This window comes from Stegostoma tigrinum, chromosome 9 (genome assembly GCF_030684315.1).
Source record: "Stegostoma tigrinum isolate sSteTig4 chromosome 9, sSteTig4.hap1, whole genome shotgun sequence".
NCBI classification, from domain to species: Eukaryota; Metazoa; Chordata; class Chondrichthyes; order Orectolobiformes; family Stegostomatidae; genus Stegostoma; species Stegostoma tigrinum.
Genome location: NC_081362.1, coordinates 17375410 through 17396113, shown reverse-complemented (window position 1 = coordinate 17396113; position 20704 = coordinate 17375410). Strand labels below are relative to the sequence as shown.

General features: G+C 40.6%; 1 protein-coding gene across 4 annotated transcripts in view; it reads left to right on the top strand.

The window, feature by feature from the left end:
* Window positions 1-20704, top strand: part of LOC125455169 (pleckstrin homology domain-containing family G member 1) — a 281538-nt gene that overhangs the window by 73404 nt on the left and 187430 nt on the right. Inside the window, exon 2 of one of the 4 annotated variants that reach the window (XM_048536869.2) lies at window positions 7977-8063. The exons of the other annotated variants lie outside the window; for them this stretch is intronic. The gene's annotated coding sequence lies outside the window, so the exon portion shown is untranslated. The remainder of the gene's footprint in view (window positions 1-7976; window positions 8064-20704) is intronic. 4 annotated transcript variants of the gene reach the window in all.

Sequence of the window (20704 nt, the reverse complement as noted above, 5' to 3'; positions counted from 1 at the left end):
GCATTAAAGCAAACACACTTTAACCGATCCCTTGGTTCCTTCCCACTAGCTGGTCTACCTCTTGCTACTGCCTCACCTGCATCAACTCTCACCTCCGGAATACAGCTCAGGTTCCCACCCCCCTGCCATACTAGTTTAAACCTTCTCGAACTACTCGAGCAAACCTTCCACCCAGGACATTGGTCCCCTTCCAGTTCAGATGCAACCCGTCCTTCTTGTACAGGTCCCACCTTCCCCAGAAGGCATCCCAATTATCTACATATCTGAAGCCCTCCCTCCTACACCAGCTGCGTGTTCAGTTGCGCCCGCTCCCTGTTCCTCGCCTCGCTATCTCGTGGCACTGGTAGTAAACCAGAGAACACTACTCTGTTCGTCCTGCTCTGCAGCTTCCATCCTAACTCCCTGATGTCACTTTTTATATCCTCAATCCTATTTCTGGCGATATCATTAGTGCCAATATGTAACACGATTTCTGGCTGTTCGCCCTCCCCTTTTAGAACCTTATACACCCGATCGGAGACGTCCCGGATCCTGGCAGCAGGGAGGCAACATACCTTCCGGGAATCCCGATCCTGACCACAAAATCTCCTGTCAATTCCCCTAACTATCGAGTCCCCTACCACGAGTACTTTTCTATTCCGCCCCCTTCCCTTCTTTGCCACAGTGTCAGGCTCAGTGCCAGAGAACTGACTACTATGGCTTTCCTCTGGTAGGTCATGCCCCCCAGCAGTATCCAAAACGGTATATTTATGCAAAAGAAAATTCAGTGGAACTATTTATAAAGGAAGGGAGTTCCTTGGTGTTCTGGCCAATGTTTACCTTTTAATATCTGTCTTCAAAAGTAGATGTCTAAAAGCAGCTTGTTATTTGTGGGAGCTTGCTGTGTGCAAACTGGCTGCCCCATTTTCCAACAAATTACAGTTAAAAATCTAAACAAAAACAAATTCCTGGAAAATCTCAGCTGGTCTGGCAGCATTTATGGAGAGGAAGCAGAGTTAATGTTTTGGGTCCAGTGGCTGTTCCTCAGAATGAGTTTCAAACTTCGAGTGGAGTGGAAAGATGCTCTGTAAATGCAAGCACACTATTTATTAATTGGTAACCTCCACTTTTAATGTGCCTAAACTAAATCTGTCTGTCCAACGGGGTCATAGGATATTAGCAGCCAACTTGCATACAGAGTGGTCCTGTAAATGGCAACAAGGTAATGACAAGATCATCTTGTGTTTTGTGATATGAAAGCAAACTGCAGATGTTGGAAATGTAAAATAAAGACCGAAAATGCTGGACAAATAGAGCAATCCTGGCAGAAATCATTGAGAGGGAAATGTTTTGAGTCTCATGACTCTTAAGAATGGAAAGGGACAAGAAAATTAATGGGTTTGAGCTGTAGAAAATGGGAGGAAGAGGAATAAGTGAAAACAATGGTGAAGGTGTCCCAGGGCAAAAGGCAAAGGATAGTTGAGGATAGATATAGATGAAGAGTAGATGTTAATGGAAGGTGTTAATAGGTCAGCCGTACTGAGACCAAACCCACAGAAACAAGATACTGGGAGGTGGGGGACCAGGTTGGTGGAATCAAAATGATGGACAGAGTTCTTGCTGTGAGGTTGAAGACAGTAAAGTGCCAAGGTTGAAAATGAGGTGCTATTTCTCCAATTAGTAATGAGCTTCCCTGAACACTACAGCTGGCCTTGGACAGAAATGTTAGCCCATCACAAGATGGAGAAACAGTCCTGATCTCATACTAACATTTCACCATAAATGTGGCCAGAATTACTGGCATTCCACTTCTGTTTCAGATCTCCAGCATCTGTCGCACTTTGCTGTACTTTAGTGAATCCTTTTAACATTGTATGCACCCTGATCAGATTACGTCTCAATCCTGTAACCTCGAGAGGCTACAAACCAAGATTATGGCACCAAAATTTAACCCTTTGAATTCCAGTACTTAGAAACAATTGAACAGATTCTGCACACAGCCAGAATGCTATCACTGAACTAGCACTGTAACATGATTGTACAAATCATATTCAACTGCAATGGAAGAATCAGGCTGCAGAGACTACAAATTTTGTAGTAATTATTGATCAAAGTAGAGCCACATGCCAAGTTTTTTGATCCTGAACTCTTTCTAAACTTAAATTATAACACCTGAGATTAAGGATAATTCTCAGGATGTATGTAAACACTGGGTCTTGTTTGCTGAAGATAGTATAATTTAGAAACTTTGTTAAATGTTTCTTCTGTGCAGAATGTTTTTGATGAATTAATGAACATCCATTATGTGAATAATAAATTACAAAACAGAATTTTAAAGTACTGCTACACTTAAGCAATAGCTCATTACAGATGCTGTCATTGTATTTAATCTATTACTCGATCATTTCCAAGAGCATTCCATTGGGGATACCCTCTTGCATAACCGATGGGTGGTGTTAACAAAATATGACAGGGAATACGTGACGGGAAGTAATTGTAACACCAGAGGAAGTGAGTGTAATGCATGTGACTTACGATATTTTACTAGCAGATCTCATTGCTTAGAGTCAGTCAGAGGATGTAGCCTTTTGGATTGTAATAGGTTAGGGTGGCAAGTAGCTAGTGGGACCTTTGCAGGAAATGGTTACTAGCACAAGACTTTTCAAAAACTTTACATTATAGCTATATTTTTGCCCTTTGTCCATCTATTTTTTCCCGTTTTAGTCTCCTCCTGCGTCCAGCCTTCTCCATCCCCAGGCCATAAAGCACTGGAATGGAAGTTACTTGGTTCCTGGTGTCTGCCAATAATGCTAGGATAAACAGTGCTAGGATGTGTAAGTTTCTCTCTTTCTTTGCTAAGAAATGTTCATATTGCTGTTTGGGATACTATAATCACGATCCAGTCATACTGCTACATGACTTGAAGAGAAGGTGAAAGACATCTCTTCAAACAGAAGGTAATTACATTGTGCAATTCTCTGCCACTAACCTTTTTTTCAAAAATGGGAAATAATAGTTTCTTGAGTGAAAATGAGAGAAAAAGTATTGTGACTGTGATCATGATATAGTTTTCTTCTTTATCTTCTTCAATCACTGTGCCTCTAATACAGTGGCAACATCATTCTGCTTAAATACTGCTCTTCAGTTGTTCAGCTCAATTGCACTGTCCTCATCTAGTTCCATTTTTACTGATCCAATTGTTCATCTCTGAAAATAGTTTCTCTTCGCACTCTTGCTTGCTTTTATTTCCTCATCCACTTGCTGATCATTACTAACATTATCCGCAGGATGTCACATTTTCCACAAGGCATTAAAAAGTCCCAGCTCCACCTCTAATACCATTTCTCTTGACATCTCCACTGCCATTTTGTTCTTATATTGCTGGCTAAATGTTTTTTCTTGAATGAGCTGCAATTTGTTTAAAGTAAACTTTGGGTACTACTAAAGATGTTGTCTTCAGTCACATACCTGTGACATTGACCACCTTCTGCTGAATCATTGGAAATGTTTTTGATGAAGCCAACTTTAATTATTCAAGTGTTCTCTGGCCAGTGTCACATCTTCCACCCTTCATAACTTTGATTCTATACAAAACTGTAATGTGTCCAATGCACTAAAAATCCTATCACCCATCATACATGTCCTGCTGGCCTGATTGCTGATTTCCCAATGCCCCAGACCTAAACTACTCATCATCGTGGTAGCTTTTTGATAGTCTTATCCAGTCTTTCACTTCACATTAGAATTCGCCATTAAGTACCTCCAGGCCTCTAATGCATGCATTCTCTTTTGTTCTCTTCCCTCAATGGCAGCTAAGCCCCCTTTGAGACCATCCTCAAAAATCCACCTCTTTGATCATCACCTTCTAGTATCTCCTGCTTTAGCTGGGTCTTCATTTTTTTTCTGCTTATGCTCCTGCAAAGTTCCCTGAACCATTTTCATACAGTAAAATATATAACTAAAGGTTATTGCTCTTTTCTTGGAGCAAAATAATAAGGTTTGTATCTGGGCTATGGCTTAAGTATTTCGTGACTCTAATATATTTAAATTTATGTTAGAGACATCTCTATAATTAGACTGCATACTGTTGGGAGAATTTTATGAAGCATGCAAGAGCATCAAAAGTGGCAAGCAGTGTGGCTGAATTGTGCAGGAGCTTGAACTTTGATTTTGCGATGGCAGGTCAGGATGCAGGGTTTGAAACAATAGCATGTTGTGCATCAACGCATGCAGTGTTGGATTATCACTTGTGGTATATTTGCATTTCATGAATTATGCACTAGCATCAATTTTTTTTCTTTGTCTATCTTAGCTTCAAATGAAGTCAGTGACACATGAGAATTTCTTGGTACCAGCTCCATGATCATTTAAATGTGATGTGCAATAGTTGCCTTTGTGCAGTGGTGTCTGAGATCAATAGGTTTCCTTTTTAAACTCAGTGACACAAAGGAAGAGAGCAGGAGAATGATAGCTTACAAGAAGGCCTGGCACTTGTATAAGTAAAACACTGGTGAGGACTGAGGATATGGAGTGGGGTCAGAGGCATGGTGAAGTCGAAGAAGGATCCAGTGGATTACAGTGGATGAGGAATGGACCTGGCAATTCTGAGTGTGGCGAGATATTGACGGGCGGTCAGTTAACATAAGAAAATGAGGGGTCTAAATTATAGTGTCAGAATTGTCCACAAATCACTACAGCATGTGTTTGAGAATTAGTCTCTGCATTCACCTACAATATTTCAATTATCCATTCTACAAGTGATCTTGGACAACATCCTGTACAGTGCATAAAAGGGAGGGCCAGCTGAGATCGCAAGTTCAACCATGCCTCACAGAGTTGCTAGTATCAAACAATACTCAAAAATGAGCATTTAATCAGATGAATGCAAAAACACGTAATTATTTCTTTCGCAATAAAGGATTGTCCCTAACTACCCTGTAACCATCAATGTGTGCCAACTATGACGCATGCTAGTACATTTGGATTTGTGTCTAAGCTAGTTCAACAAATTAAAATGATGCACACATGAATAAAGTGAAACCAGTGTAGGGTTAAATATTTAACTGTGCCATTGTTGTGCTCTTGTTTAGTCATATTTTAATAACCATGGAGTTGGTCAGAAAAGTTGCGACCAAGTTGCAGTATCTCCTGATTTGTCCAGGAGACTCTCTTATGGTTCGTCTGTACCTGCTTCATTGATGAAAACTAATCATTGGCAGGCAATGAAAATCTTCAACTGCCATATTATTACACTGCCTCCCATGCTTGCTGCCCATTTTAAATTTTAATTGTAATTCTTTGAGAGCCAACAAAAGACAAGATTGCAGAAATCGTGCCCACTCCCTGTTATGCCATTAGGAACATATACCAAATTAAAATTATACCCTGTACAATTTTCTGCTAACCAAACATTTTTATACAATATCTTAAAATAGAACAAGTGGGTTTGTTTGTGATACTTTCTGACCTGGAGATTCAATATTTGATTGATTTTGTCCTGATCTGATTTGCCAGCTCTTCGATGACATAGGACTAGAGATGTCAGTGCGTGACCTTTTGCGACTATGCTCCTGTCACTGGTCACAGCACCTGCCCATACTTGCAGTATCCTGTCTTCCCACTCCAACTGGAGAGCAAGTACTCTTTTCACTATAAATTAGATGCTTCCTCGACTGTTAGTCAAACAGCTATTGGTTTTCCATCTTCAACATTTTTTGGAATTGATAAACATATACATTCAGAGAATTTTCCTTTGCAATTGCAGTCATCTTAATTTTTACATTTTTTTTCTCCCCCCAGATTGCTTGTAGCTATGTTCTGGAGATTAATCTTTAATTTTTGCGTGCATTCCTGCATGTTTGGCTACTTTAGTCCTGATAGATTGAGAGCAAAGAACATAGAGCCTGTATTGTGCAGTACTGTTCTTCGGCCCACACTGTTGTGCTGACATATTATCCTACTAAGATCAAACTATCCTGCATACCCTACATTTTACATGGCAGTTGCCTCTTACCTAGAAAAGTCACAAGCCAGTAAAACTTCAGTTGAGCTTAACCTATGATCGAATGGAGGTTGATGGTCAGACTGCCAGGCAGTATTAATGAAATATTAAAGGCTGGTTTTAATATGAGATTTGCCTGGCCCTGTTCGTGCTACCCATTTAGAAGACACTCATATTAGAGTGAAGTGAGAGAACTATCCTAATTTGAGCTCAAAAGAAATCTTAGTTTGCTGTACTCTTGTTAATCTCATTTCATACATAGCAGGCAGATAAGTATAGCAATACAATTAGCAAAGTTGCAAAATTGCACCCATTTTCTTGAAAGCTAAACTTGCATTCAGTTGCAGTCTTTTTATGCCCTTGAGACAACACAAAGTATTTAACAGCTGGTACAGCAATGTTAAATTTGAAGTTACTTTGTAATGCAGTGAGTGTTGCAGTGTAGATTCCACAAACAGTTGATGAGATAAATTAATCTGTTTGAATGATATTGTTTGTAGGATAAGAACTACCCACTCAACTTCAGATAAAACCGAAGGATCTTTTACATCCATCTGATAAGGCAGACTGGGTCTTGATTCAACCGTTCTTTGAGGGGCAGAATTTCTGACAGTAAAGCACAAATATAAAATTGCACAGAAGTGTTAGTTTGTGTTCATGTCCCTGGAGTGAGGCTTGAACACACAGTCTTCTGACTCAAAGGTAGCACTGTATTAGATCATTTTAAAATTTATAAGTTCATAGCTGTAAAGTGATTCCGTAACCTGATAGTGAAACTACTTCATCTGACCTCAGACGAAAGTGGAACCAACTGTACCAAGATGACACTTGGCATTAATGATTAATGTCCAGTGAAGGGAGGGAGGATGGAAAATTGCAAAATTGCAAAATTATCTCAAGTTTTGGGGAGGAACACTTCCAGAACTTGAATTAGCATCCAGATGTTTTAACCCCAGTTCATTTATGCTGTTGTAAAATTCAAGTCTTGAATGTACTTAATGTTTTTGGCCTTCTGTCATTATTTTGGGAATGACAAAGGAGTAGTAACCAGGAACAATTTTTCTATTTGTATCCACATTCATTCAGTAGAACTCTCATCAGCTGAGGATGGATGCGCAGTAAAGGTCCTGAAAATAAGCAAGGCAAAGATAATCCATATCTGATTGTTTATCAATATGAGCATTGGCTTCCTTAGGAGGAGGTGGTTCACAAAAAAGAAGTATCCTGTCCCTTCCAAGATCTCAGTCTCTAATACACAGTTGCTGTGTGCTGCTGTGATAGATGCCAATGGATTGGGCCATGTATCTGTGAAGTGTTATGTTGGAAATGGAGCCTGATTATGTTCATGGAATTCCCTCACTGTGATTTGACATTGGGTCTATGTTGAATGCTGTCAATCTTAATCCATCATTTGCGTGCTGCCAGACGCAAATCTGAGGTTGAGGACCACTCAACTTCTAACATCAACCATATTTAAATTCTCAACCTCATACAAAGTTCCATCAGCTCATTACTGTATCGAGCATTGCCTTGTTTTTAAGATTCTTGCCCAAATGTTTAAATCACTTCATAGCCTCACCCTGCCACCCACAACTTTCTCCAACCGTACAACCTTCCAAGAATTCTCTACTCCTCCAGTTTTGGAGCAAAGTAGTGCCCACCTCATTATGGGTCATCAAGCCTTCAGCTGTCTCAGACCTAAGCTCTGGAATTACCTCCCTACCTTTCTTTCCTTGTTTAAGACCATCCTTAAATCCTGCCACTTTGAGAAAGATTTTAAGACATCTGTCTTAATATCTCTTTGTGGTTGGTATCATAGCTTGCGATTTCACTTGTCTGCAACACCTTTGGACGTTTTATAACATTAAAGAATAAAAGCAGATCATTATCCCCATTCTACTGTTATTTTAAATGCTAATGTTATGTATTGTCTACAGAGCATTAAAAGGTAGCTTCAGACTAAATTTAGTAACTGAAGCTCTACTTTTCTGATCAGATCCCTGATGACGTTGTTTTCTGTATCAGTACAGCTGAGTTATAAAGTGTGATGGAGCAAACGTGAAAGGATGGAAATGTAATAAAGGTGTGTGCAAAATTCATTATGTATTTAGATTGTAAAACAATTTTTTCTTCCACTTCTTGTTCTAGTGAGCCTTTAGTTTGTGACGATTCATGTTCGCCTCTTTGTACACGTTCATTAAGTCAAAAGCCCACTCCAAAGATTTGAGCATATAATCTGTGATGCTGTTCCTGTGCACTGCTGAGGAAAATTTGCTGTGATGGAATTGCTGTCGTGAAGAAGAGACACCAGGCATCTCTAATGGACATAAGAGACCACATAGTGGTTTATAAATAAGAGTAGAGGGTTAGCCCTGGTGCCTTGTCTAATATCTGTCTAAATGTGACTAAAATATATGTCCCAATTATTTATCACATTCCAGTTTGTGCTGTGTTTTTTTACAATTGTGGTTATACTACAGAAAGAATTTAGTGAGCTATAAAGTATTTTGAGGAGCCCTGAAGTTATGAAAGGTATTCTATTTATTTTCTCATTATCTTTTTCTTTCCATCTGTTTGTCAGTCTATCTACCTTTTTCTGCCATGCTTTCTGTTTGTTACTATTCGCCCTTCCAGCTGTCCGTCCATCCATCCTTCCTTCCATTCTTTTGTCATAGGGGTGGAAGTGACATGGGTCGAGGGGGATGACATGGTAGGCAGGAAGCTGGGGTGACAAGGTAGGGTGGAATTATTATGGAGGGTTGGAGGAGGACAGACAGCTTTAGGGAGGATGGGAGAGGCATTGGAGGGAGGCAGCAGCAGCCAAGCATGAAAAGAAGGGCACAACATCTGAAGAAGGGGTAGAACTACTGGGGGACTGTGGGAATTAGATGGTATGTGAAGGATGGACGTGAGCTAGCGCAGAAGGAAGAGATACAACAAAAGTTGATATTGGGATTGGGATATTAGGAGGAAGACTAAAGGAACAGGCTGAAAATGGGATGAGAAGTATGTGGAAAGGGTAGAATAGCATGGAAGAGGAATTGAAGATCGGCTGCTTCAATATAGAAATTATTTTCTCTGTAAACATTTTGCAGGCATCTCAGTTTTATTTGATACCTACTACTGTTAGTGGGAAGGATAACTACAATTCAGGTGTGATGAATGATGTTGTTGCATATTAGGCTTCACTGTCCTGGCAAGTTTGGAGTCCTTGAGGTGAAAGTTTACCTGCTGTAAGGCTTCGTGGCCGAAATTTAAGAGTAGAAACTGAGCTTGTGTGACATGTCTTGAAAACACTGACATTTATTTAGATCTTGGGCATCTGTTTTCAGAATGGGAAGTCAATCCAGCCGACACAGACACACAGGGGAGCCCGTTCAAAAACTGGTTTCTTTCTTAGTGCATTTTTGACAACCATCCAGAGGCAGTTTCTCTCTCCCCTCAGTCAAAGTCAGTGACATAGGATTGACTGACTTGAAAGCAAATCTGTGGTTCCAAGTTTTACCAATTTCCAAATTAATAAAAAGCTCAGATTGTATTCGTTTGTGAAATAGAAGGGGCCTCATGTAACCCACAGCCGTATGAATCAAGTATGTCGTAGCTAATCACCAGAATCTCTGTAGGGATCAGAGGCTAGGATTCAGTGTGAGTTCTTACATAGTTGTTTAGGAATTTGCAGTTTGAATATCGTTGAAGAGTTTCCCACGTCAAGAGCATTATGTTTTGTGTCTGCAGATTCAAAGAGATTAAGTTCGGAGGTCACCTTTCAATTCTGATAATTCAATATTAAAAGAGAAAATAAAATCTTGAGAAGCATTTTTTACGATCATAAAATAAGACTTGCAATTACATGAAGTACTTTTTGAAGTGTAATCACTGTGCAATGTCAGAAAAGCAGCACCCAACTTACTCACGGCAAACTTCTACAAATATCAAGTGGGTAATGACTAGATAATCAGTTTGAGTGATTCTGGTTGAAAGAAGAATGTTGACCAGGATCCTGGGAAGACATATTTTGCTCCTCTTGGAAATAGTATTTTGGGATATTTATGGGCTGATGGGACCTAAATTGAAAATCTTGCCCAAAAGGCAGCACCTTTGACAGTGCAGTACTTTCCTGGCATTGTATGGTAAGGGCCAGCACAGATTTTGAGCTCCACTTTCTGGAATAGGACTTCAACCCACAAACTTTTGCCTCAGAGTCAAGACTTAGAGCTCTGTGTCATGGCTAGTGCTGAAATAGTTGCGGGGGCTGATGCAAAAATTTACTTGGACCAGGTGCCTTGTGTGAGTAGGTAAGCTATATATACTTTCTGTGTCGCATCTGTATCTAGCTGATATGGTAAAAGGAGATGAAAACATTTTTAAAATGTGAGCAAGCATAAGCATTCATTAGATTTACTTTGATTGGAAGCTCTGAAATGCCTGTGTTTATCCTGGCACAGGAACAAGTATCAGGCAGTGTTTCCTGGTCTCACAGATGCTATAAACCTTCCTGGCCTGTTGAAACAGCCAAGCAGGAAATCAATTGCAGCTGAATGGGCACGGTTTCCAATTAGAGTATAAACAAATCTCCCAGCTTTGAACAAATGCTTGCTCTTGGTCATTCAACCATTCTCTTGCAAGTGCTCTGTTTTCAGAACACATAACTAATTGGTTGCTTGTCACTGAACACTGTCTTTCATATTTTCAAGAAGAAGGAAATTTTACTCTGCTTCAAATGTATCTGTGGCTTGTCTCCAATCACACAGCGTCATGCTCACCTTCCACATGAGCAACAATGCCAATACACACAAATACAAGATTTACTGATCTGTGCTGCTTATATCCAAGTTCATGAGTAACTTGGCACATTCTACACAAAGTGACAATCCCCTAACCTCCTGGTCACATCACTGTGACTGACATTACAAGACTTTATAATATATTCCTTAATGTAAGTTGGAAAAGAGTTTACAAGATAGCTGTACAGATTGGGGAAATCTGCAAAAATACCTTGTGGCTGTTTAGAGCTGGTGGTGGGCAAGTTGCTGAAGGAAATCCTGAGGGACAGGATTGACATGTATTTGGAAAGGCAAGGTCTGATTCGGCATAGTCAACATGGTTCTGTGCTTGGGAAATTGTGTCTCATTAATTTAACTGAGTTTTTGAAGAAGTAACAAAGAGGGTTATGAGGGCAGAGCAGTGGACATGATCTATACGGACCTTAGTTATGTGTTTGACGAGGTTCTTCATGGTAGACCGGTTATCAAGATTAAATAACATGGAATATAGAGAGAACTAGCCATTTGAATGCAGAACTGGCTTGAAGGTAGAAGACAGAAGGTGGTGGTGGAGGGTTGCTTTACAGACTGGAGGCCTGTGACTAGCACTGTGCCATAAGGATCAGTGCTGGGTCCACTGCTTTTTGTCATTTATGTAAATAATTTGGATGTGATTGTAGGATTATGGTTAGTAAGTTTGCAGGTAACACTAAAATTGGAGGTGTAGTGGACAGCCAAGAAGATTACCTCAGCCTATTGGATCAAGGTCCAGTTATACTCTGGTGGGCTGAGGTGTGGCAGATAGCGTTTAATTTAGGGAAATGTGAGGTGCTGCATTTTGGAAAGGCAAATCAGGGCAGGACTTGTACACTTAATGGTAAAGTCTTGGGAAGTGTTGCTGAACAAAGAGACCTTAAGCGTGCAGGTTCATAGTTTCTTGAAAGTGGAGTCACAGGTAGACAGGATAGTGAAGAAGTCCTTTAGTATGCTTACCTTTCTTGGTCAGTGCATTGAGTATAGGAGTTAGGAAGTTATGTTGCAGCTGTACAGGACATTGGTTAGGCCACTTTTGGAATACTGTGTGCAATTCTGGTCTCCCTGCTGTAGGAAGGATGTTGTGAAACTTGAAAGGGTTCAGAAAAGATTACAAGGATATTGCCGGGTTGGAGGGATTGAGCTATAGGTAGAGACTGAATAGGCTGGGGCTATTTTCCTTGGAGCTTTGGAGGCTGACGGGTGACCTTCTGGAGGTGTATAAATTCATGAAGGGCATGGATAGGGTAAATAAACAAGAACTTTTCCCCAGAGTCGGGGAGTCCAAAACTGCAGGGCATAGGTTTAAGGTGAGAGGGGAAATATTTCAAAGGGATGTAAGGAACAACTTTTTCATGCAGAGGGTGGTGTGTGTATGGAATGAGATGCCGGTGGAAGTGGTGGAGGCTGGTACAATTACAATATTTAAAAGGTATCTAGAAGGGTAGTTGATAGGAAGGATTGAGAGGAATATGGGCCAAATACTGGCAAATGGCACTAGAGTTATTTAGGATTTCTGGACTGAATGGACTGATATGGACAAGCTGGACTGAAGCGTCCATTTCTGTACTGTACATCTCTACTACTGTATGATTCTATGACTTTTAATCCGGTGATACATTCTAAAGCTTCTCCCAGGTGCTTGATCAGACAAAGTGATTGGCTTGTGTCAAGTAAAGGACAATCCTTAAAAGCTCAGTTCTAAGGAACGTCTGGAGCACAAGACTATTTGATGTTCTGTCCTCTTAATGGAAAGAAGGTGTTTGATGAAGTAATGAAAGATGGTTGGTCCAAAGGCACATTAAGAAATATCTGTAACAATGACCTTGGACTAGGATAATTGTCCTCCAACAATCACAACTATTGATCTTCTTGCTGTGTCTGAGAAGTAAACAGCTTTACCCTGATCCCTGTCCATTTAAATTTTGACAAGTCTCCTTCAAGTCATATACTGTCAAATGCTGCACTGATGTCAAGGACAGTCACTGTCATCTCATCTCTTGAATTCAGTTCTTTTGTCTATGTTTTGAGTGAGGCCATAACAAGACAAGGAGTTGAGTATCCGTGGCTAAACCCAAACTGAATGCTAAAAGTCACACGACACCAGGTTATAGTTCAACAGGCCTGTTTGAAATCACAAGCTTTCGAAGTATAGCCCCTTCGTTAGGCCACCTGACTACCAGTGTAGCCAAGTATCCTTGTGTTGTAGTTTGATATCTCATTTATAAATATACGTGGGTACTGCTGCTCTGCTGCAGTCTTCATTAAACCAGGGTTGATCACTTAGCTGGATGGTAGAATGAGGAATATGTCAGGTGATGAGTTTGCACACTGTGGTAGAATACAATTCTGTTTCATCTCATCTCATAGATGTCTAGTTTTAAGCTGTTAGATCTGTATTGCACAACGTGGTAGTGCTACACAATTTGGTAAGTGCTACCCTCAGTAAGAAGATGAGACCACATCTTCACTGGTCACTCCCGCCAACACTACAGTGAATCAATGTGGCAGGTAGATTGTTGAGGATGAGAGTTAGTGAGTTCTTTTTTTCCCTTCTCTTTGTTTCCCCATAACCTACAACATGCCCAATCTGGGTAATATGTTTTTTAGGACTCGGTCAGTTCTGCCAGTCATAGTGCTACTGAACCAATTTTGGTAATGGGCATTGTCTGCACCCAGGTTACATTCTGTGCGCTTGATCCCCTCAGTGCCACTTCCATGTGGCGTTTGACATGAAATTGTGCTGGTTACTCAGCTGAGATAGGGTAGTTGGTCGTAGCCAGTAGGAGGTTTCTTTTCCTATGTTTGACCTCATGCTATGAGACTTCACTAGTCTGAAGTCAATGTTGAGAACACCCAGGCTAACTCCCTTCTGAATATATTCAATTGTGCTGTACTTCTGTTAATTCTGCCCTATTGGTAAGGTGGAAATTATCTGGTGATGGCAGTGTCTAGGATACTGGAAGAATATAATTGCAAGGAGTCTCCCTACTTATGAATGGCCATACACAGTCCCGTTCAGAGGTGTAATTTTAAAAACCTGACGTACAAATATTTCCGTACTTATGAATATCTGGTTTACATTGTCCTGCATTGTGTTCCGACTTGCGCATAAATCAACTTGCGAATGGACTCCAGAGAGGAATGCAACCCAGGGACTACCTGTACATCAGGCTTCTGCCTGACTAGTTTATTGGACAGTTACCCCAGATTTTGCATAATATGTAATAAGGAGCACTTCTCAGGGTCAACACAGTTGAGTTTGTTGTTGTTGTCTCCACTTTAATCAATTATCTTAATAGTAAGTTGATGACACTAGCTTTCTGTTACAAATTTTTTAAATCAGTCCATTGAATTTAAATGCCGCTAACTTCTATGGTGACAAGATATTAGCCTGGGATTCTGGATTAGCGGTCCAGCGAACTTACCAGTCAGCCACTATCTCGTCACTCAGGTTAGTTCTGCTAATTGAGTTCAGTCAGATAATTGATGCGAGATCAATATTGGCCACAAGGCCAGAAAAATTTCATCTGGTTGTCTTTAAAGTAGTCTCACCCAAGATAGCAGGCAGGGCCTTGGTTTAATGTCTTATCTGAAAGACACCACCTAAGGACAATGTAGCACTCCCTCAATAATGGACTGGACTGATAGCATAGATTTACTTGCTCAAATCTGAAGAACGAGGATTGGACATAACCTGTTTCGAAGGCAGAAATACTACTTTCCATATAAAACCAACACATACAGTACAATGACAATAGGAATATTGCAAGGACAAGTTTCCATGACCTAATATTCCACTTCTCCATTTCTTTGCTGCAATATTTTCAGTGCATAATCAAAGATGTAGAAAGACATAAATGCTCTCCAAGTGATCATTATTTAATTTAGTTGGCTAAGGTTTTGTGAAGAATAATCTCAACAGCATGGGTTCAATCCCTGTATTGGTTGAGGTACTTCTTGGGGTCTGTCTTTCCCCATAGGAGTGTTCTGAGGAAAGTCTTAAAAGAACAGAGACAGCCAGCAAGGTGTAAAAAAGCATTTACAAATTTTAGGATCTAGGTTGCTGCCAGTGGCTGAATGAAGGGAGTCCATGACACGTAAGATTTGGAATGCAGTGATCATAAAGGTTTGGTGAGTTGGAATGAGTTACATAGAAAAAGGTCATGGTGAGTATAAATGCAAGGATGGGTTCAAATCTCACCTGCAATTAGACTCCAACCTTGCAGAGGATAAATATATTAAATTCATCATTTTTAGATCTGTTGCTCATTAAACTATTTGACTATGAAACTTACAATGTGAACAGGTCCACTTTAAGACCAATTGCTAAAAAATATTTTTTTAAATTTTAAGTGCCTTCTGATTCAACTTATTTTTTTCGCTGAAGTTTCTTTCCCAGCCCTGATGACAGTGAATCCATCATTTGGCGGCTTCTATTAGATTATTCACTGATTAAGTTGTGCAACATTTCCTCAGCTATATCAGTTTGTAAGCTGCCTGTAAATTGGACTTGGTTTTAGTCAGCGTGATTGCAATAATTTGTTTGAACTTATTGGTTGCCTAATTTATTTTGCTTAATTTACAAATTTTAGGACAATATATTTGTGTGATCAGTGCATAGCAGTTATGTTGCATTCTAAACAATAACAGACCGTAACAGTAAGCTAAGTGTATTGCAGGGAATGGAGGGGGATCTTCTTTGACATTAACTGAACCCTGTCTGGCTGTTAGAAGCTGCTAATTTTAGATTCTTCATGTTCTGTCATCTGATTCTACATCTGGTACAGGAATTCTTGAAGACCCACTGACTTTCAGTGCAGTTTTATTGCATTTCTTGGGAACATGTCATTATGAGGCACAGCAGGCATGGAGTATTCTTGTGGTCTCCTGAATTATGGTAATTGGCAAATAGGATCCTGGCAGAACTTCAGTGCCAATCTACCAGTGTTTGGGGTATCAAACTACTCTATTTCAGGCAATTGGGATGTAATGAAAATTACTTACTCATCATATCCATCCAAACCTGCTTCCAAGTGCCTATTTGTGACTACACCATAGGACTGCAATGACTCAGAAAATTGCTCACTACCCCCTGCTTAAGGGCAATTAGCAAAGGCCATTAAATGCTGGCCTAGCCAGATAGGCCCATAAATTTTGAAAGAGAAAACAATTCAGTCTGTCAGCATGAGCATGTCAGAAACAAAGCCAATTCAAATCTCAGACATGACCCACCTTAGGCTAAAAATGCCATGAATTTAAAATTCTCTTCCTTGTTTTCAAGTTCCTCCATGATCCCACACTTCTTATCTCTGTAACCTCCTCCTGTTGTACCATTCTTCAGTATCTCTTGATTTTGTTGCTGCACTGTTGGTGGCTCAGCCATTAGCCCTGGAATTATCTCCCTAAATTTCTCTATCCTCCTTTAAAAACTCTCCATAAAATCATTGCCTTTGATCAAAGTTTTGGCCAACTGTTTGACTATTTCCTTGCATGGCTTGGTGCCTAATTTTATTTGGTTGTTTGTGAAGCCTCTTGGACCATGCATTCACGGCAACAGGATGTTGATATTTTTGCTGTAGCGGGAGGGTGCAATGCGGAAAGGAAAATTAAAAACTAGGAAAAGCAAAGTGAAAGGACTGGCAATCACAGTTGGGAATAAGCATCATGTCCATCACCTGTGTTGTGGGGCAATGTTTAGAACCTATATTGAAGTTTACTTGTAAAAAACGAACAGAAGGAAGCATGTAGGAAAAGGAAAATACTTTACAATAGAGACTAGGGTTTGGAGCCAGTAGCAGGATTCTATCAACTGTTACCTCTGGTGACTGACAGACAGTGACAGCAGCATTAATATCGTGCCATCACACTAAAAATCAAATATATTCATTAATTCAACAGGCCCAGGAAATAAGAGTTTTTTAATATTCAAAATGTTGATTGCCCTCACTTCTTCCCTGGGAAATATGGTTGTCATAGAATCATAGAAGTCTACAGCACAGAAGCAGACCTTGCAGCTCATTGAGTATACACCAGTCAGAAACAACTATCTAACTATTCTGATCACATTTCCTAACACTTGGCCTATAGCCTTTTATGCCTTGGCGTAGCAAGTGTACTTACGGAGTCATAAACTCATACACCATAGAAACAGGCCCTGTAGCCCACCACGTCCATGCCAACCAACAAACACCAAATTATACTAATCCCATTTACCATATGGTTTAGATCATTTATGGAAAAGAATAAGAAGCAATTGCGAGTCATTTGAGGAAATCCAGGTTCAGTGGGATCAAAATGGTTCTGTTCTAGGTAAACTGGAATCAACACTTGGTAGGCCAAGCCATAACAGAACCTTGGACTTTCTTTATTTAAAGAGGAGATAATTTAGGTGATATGAGGTATTTTCCTCTTTTTTTTTGGAAGAAAGGACGCTGAGAGAAAGAAGAGAGATAGAAAAGGCACCCCCTGTAAAACCTCAATGCACACAGACTTCCAGTTACGTACACATCCCTTTATCATCACCCTCTGCTTCCTGCCACTCAACCAATTCTGCATCCAGTTTGCCAAATTTCAGTGAATCCCATGAGCTATTATTACCTTTGCTATCAGCCTCCCATGCATAATCTTATCAAAAGCTTTGCTGAAGTCAAATTAGACTGTTTAATGCATTGCCCTAATATACATACCTAGTCACCTCTTTGAAAATTTAATTCTCTCCCTTAGAATTGCTTCCAATATTCTCCCTGCCACTGAGGTGAGACTGACTCGCCTACAGTTCGCTAGTTTATCACTTGCTTCCTCCATCAATAGCGATTCTATGATGGCTGTCCTTCAGTCCTCTAACACCTCTTCTTTGGCCAAGGAGGAATTGAAAATCATTGCCAACACCCTATTTCCTCCCTTGCCTCACTCAATAGCCTGGGATACATTTCATCTGGCCCTGGGAATTTATCTACATTTAAACTGGCCAGACCACTCAGAACCTCCTCTCTGCCTATGCAAAGTATATCACAATCTTTCTCCCTGATTTCTATACCCACATCATCTCTCTCATCAAAGAACAGCAATACACGGTATTCATTTACAACCCTATCCACCTCCTCTAACTGCACGCACAAATTACCACTGTGGTCCTTAATGGGCCTAGTTATCCTTTTATTCTTAATATACTCATAAAATAATTTTATTTTAAATGCCATTATTTTTTCATTTCCCTCTTCACACTTCAGATTTCCTTTTTAGGTTTCCCCTTGCACATTCTATAACCCAAACAGTTTCTGCTGTTTTAAGGCCCAGAATTTGCCGTAGGCCTCCCTTTTTTCCCCTCTTTATCAAGTTCTGCACACCCAATGATGTCCAAAGTTTATAGGATTTGTTGACCTTTATTTTATTGGACCATATTGGCCTTGTACTTTCTCTATTTCTTGAATGTGTCCCACCACTCTGACACAAATTTACCTAAAATATCAGATCCCTAACCACTCTGGCCAAGTCATATTTGATCTTCCTCCATTTCAGGACTTTGATTTCAGGCTATCCTTGTCTTTTTCCGTAATTCCATTAGATTCAAGATTATTATGGTCACTGTCTGCAAAATGCTGTCCCACTGATGCTTGAATTGCCTGCCCAGCTTCATTACCTAACATTAAATCCAGGACTGCACCCTCTATTATAGGGTCTTCTACATCATTGTTTATGAAGCTCCCTTTGGTGCATTTTAAGCATTTCACTCTCTTTAAACCTTTCACTATGATGACACCGGTTAATATCGGGGCACTTGAAATCTGCTACTATCACTATCCTACTACATTTACACTTCTCTGAAATTTGCCTATGTATCTGCTTTTTATTTCTCTTGGACTATTAGGGGACCTATTGTACAATCCTAGCTATATGCTTGTTCCTTTCCAGTTTTTAATATTCTACCCGTATGGCTTCACTTGAGGAGCCTTCCACAATGTTATTCCTCTTCACTGCTGTAATTGATTCCTTGAACAAAATTGCAACACCCCTACTTCACTCTTGTCAGCTGAGAATCTTGTGGGCTTAGGTTCCATTCCAGTACTTGAACACAAAATCTAGGCTGAAGCTGTAGTACAGTGCCACAATGTTGAACAAACTCTTTTTTGGTCAACATAAAAATTCCATATCATTAATCTGAACAATCAGGAAGATTCCCTACCGTGCCTCTCAATATTTATCCTCCAACTAACGTCCTTTAGACAAATAATCTGGCCATTATCTCACCACTGATAGTTTGCTATGTGTAAATTAGCTGCTAAGTTTCCTACCTTACAAGTGACTTCGTAACTGTAAAGTGTTTGAGATGACTTGAACTCACGAAAGCTGTTACGTTTGAGCCATTTTTTTTTTAACCTGTCTGCCCATTAGAATGATAAAGTTTCATTTTTATGAACCTACACCTGCAGTTTCAGTGCTCAGGAAATCTTAGTAAAATTTGCAACTGGAGACTCAGGTCTATCCACTCTCCCCCCAAAGGAGAGTAGTGTGTCTTTTTTTCCCATACATGTGCCCTGGTCTCCAGGAGCTTCAAAAAAATTAGGGGAGAACATTTTGTCCCTCAAGTTAAATGGCCTGCAGGCCAGTCAGTCATAGCAAACTATTAATACCACAGTTACACCACATTGACTCCTACAGCTACCTGGACTATACATCCTCACACCCCACTTCCTGTAAAGACACCATCCCATTCTGTCAGTTCCTCGGTCTCCGTCGCATATGTTCAGATGAGGCCAACTTCGACAAGGGAGCCTCCGAAATGTCCATCTTCCTCAACTGAGGATTCTCCAGCTCCGTTGTCAAAGGGCCCTCACCCAGGTCTGACTCATCTCCCACACTTCCGCCCTCACCACTTCTCTTCCCTCCTGCAACAGCGATAGGGTTCCCCTTACCCTCACCTACAATCCCACCAGCATCCACATCCAGAAGATCATCAGACGCCATTTCCGCCACCTCCAGCGAGATACCAGACATATATTCCCTTCCCTCCCTTGTCTGCCTTTCGCAGGAACCGTTGCCTCCGGGACACCCTGGTCCACACTTCCTTCACTCTAACACCTCACCACAGCCCTACAGCACTTTCCCCTGTAATTGGTGAAGGTGCAACACCTGCCCATTTACCTCCTCCCTCCCCACTATCCAATGGCCCAATCATACCTTCCAGGTGAAGCAACACTTCACCTGCACTTCCAAGAATCTAGTCTACTGCATTCGCTGCTCGTGATGTGGTCCCCTCTACATTGGGGAAACGAAGCATAGACTTGGCGACTGCTTCGCAAAACATCTACATTCAACTCACAAAAAAGACCCTGAACTACATGTTGCCTGCCACTTCAACTCACCACCCAGCTCCCTGGTCAACATCTCTGTCTCTGGCTTGCTGCAGAGTTCCAGCGAAGCCCAACGCAAGCTGGAGGAACAACACCTCATTTTCCGTTTGGGGACCCTACAGCCTTCTGGACTCAATATTGAGTTCAACAATTTTAGGGCCTAAACTCTCCCATGTCCCAGGCCTTGTTACCCCAAAGTCTGCCATTATACACCCCCTGTTATTAGTCATGAACAGTCCCCATTAACAACTTTTCACCCTCTAGCATGATCGTTAGCCAGTCCTTTGTCTGTCCAACTGTCTTTCTCTCTCTCTTTGGGCTCTATCCTATCACTAACTTCCTACCACACCCACCTCCCTATTTTCTGCATATAAACTGATGTTTTCCCAGCCACCATCTGTTCTGAGGAGGGGTTAACTCGTTTTTTCCTTCACAGATGCTGTCAGATCTGCGGAGCTCTCCAGCAACTTTGTTTTTGTATTAATAAGTCTAAAGTGAATTCAACTGAATGGACCACCTAACATTAACCTAGGTTTTGGAAACAACAATAGCGTACTTACCTTTCTCATCTGTCG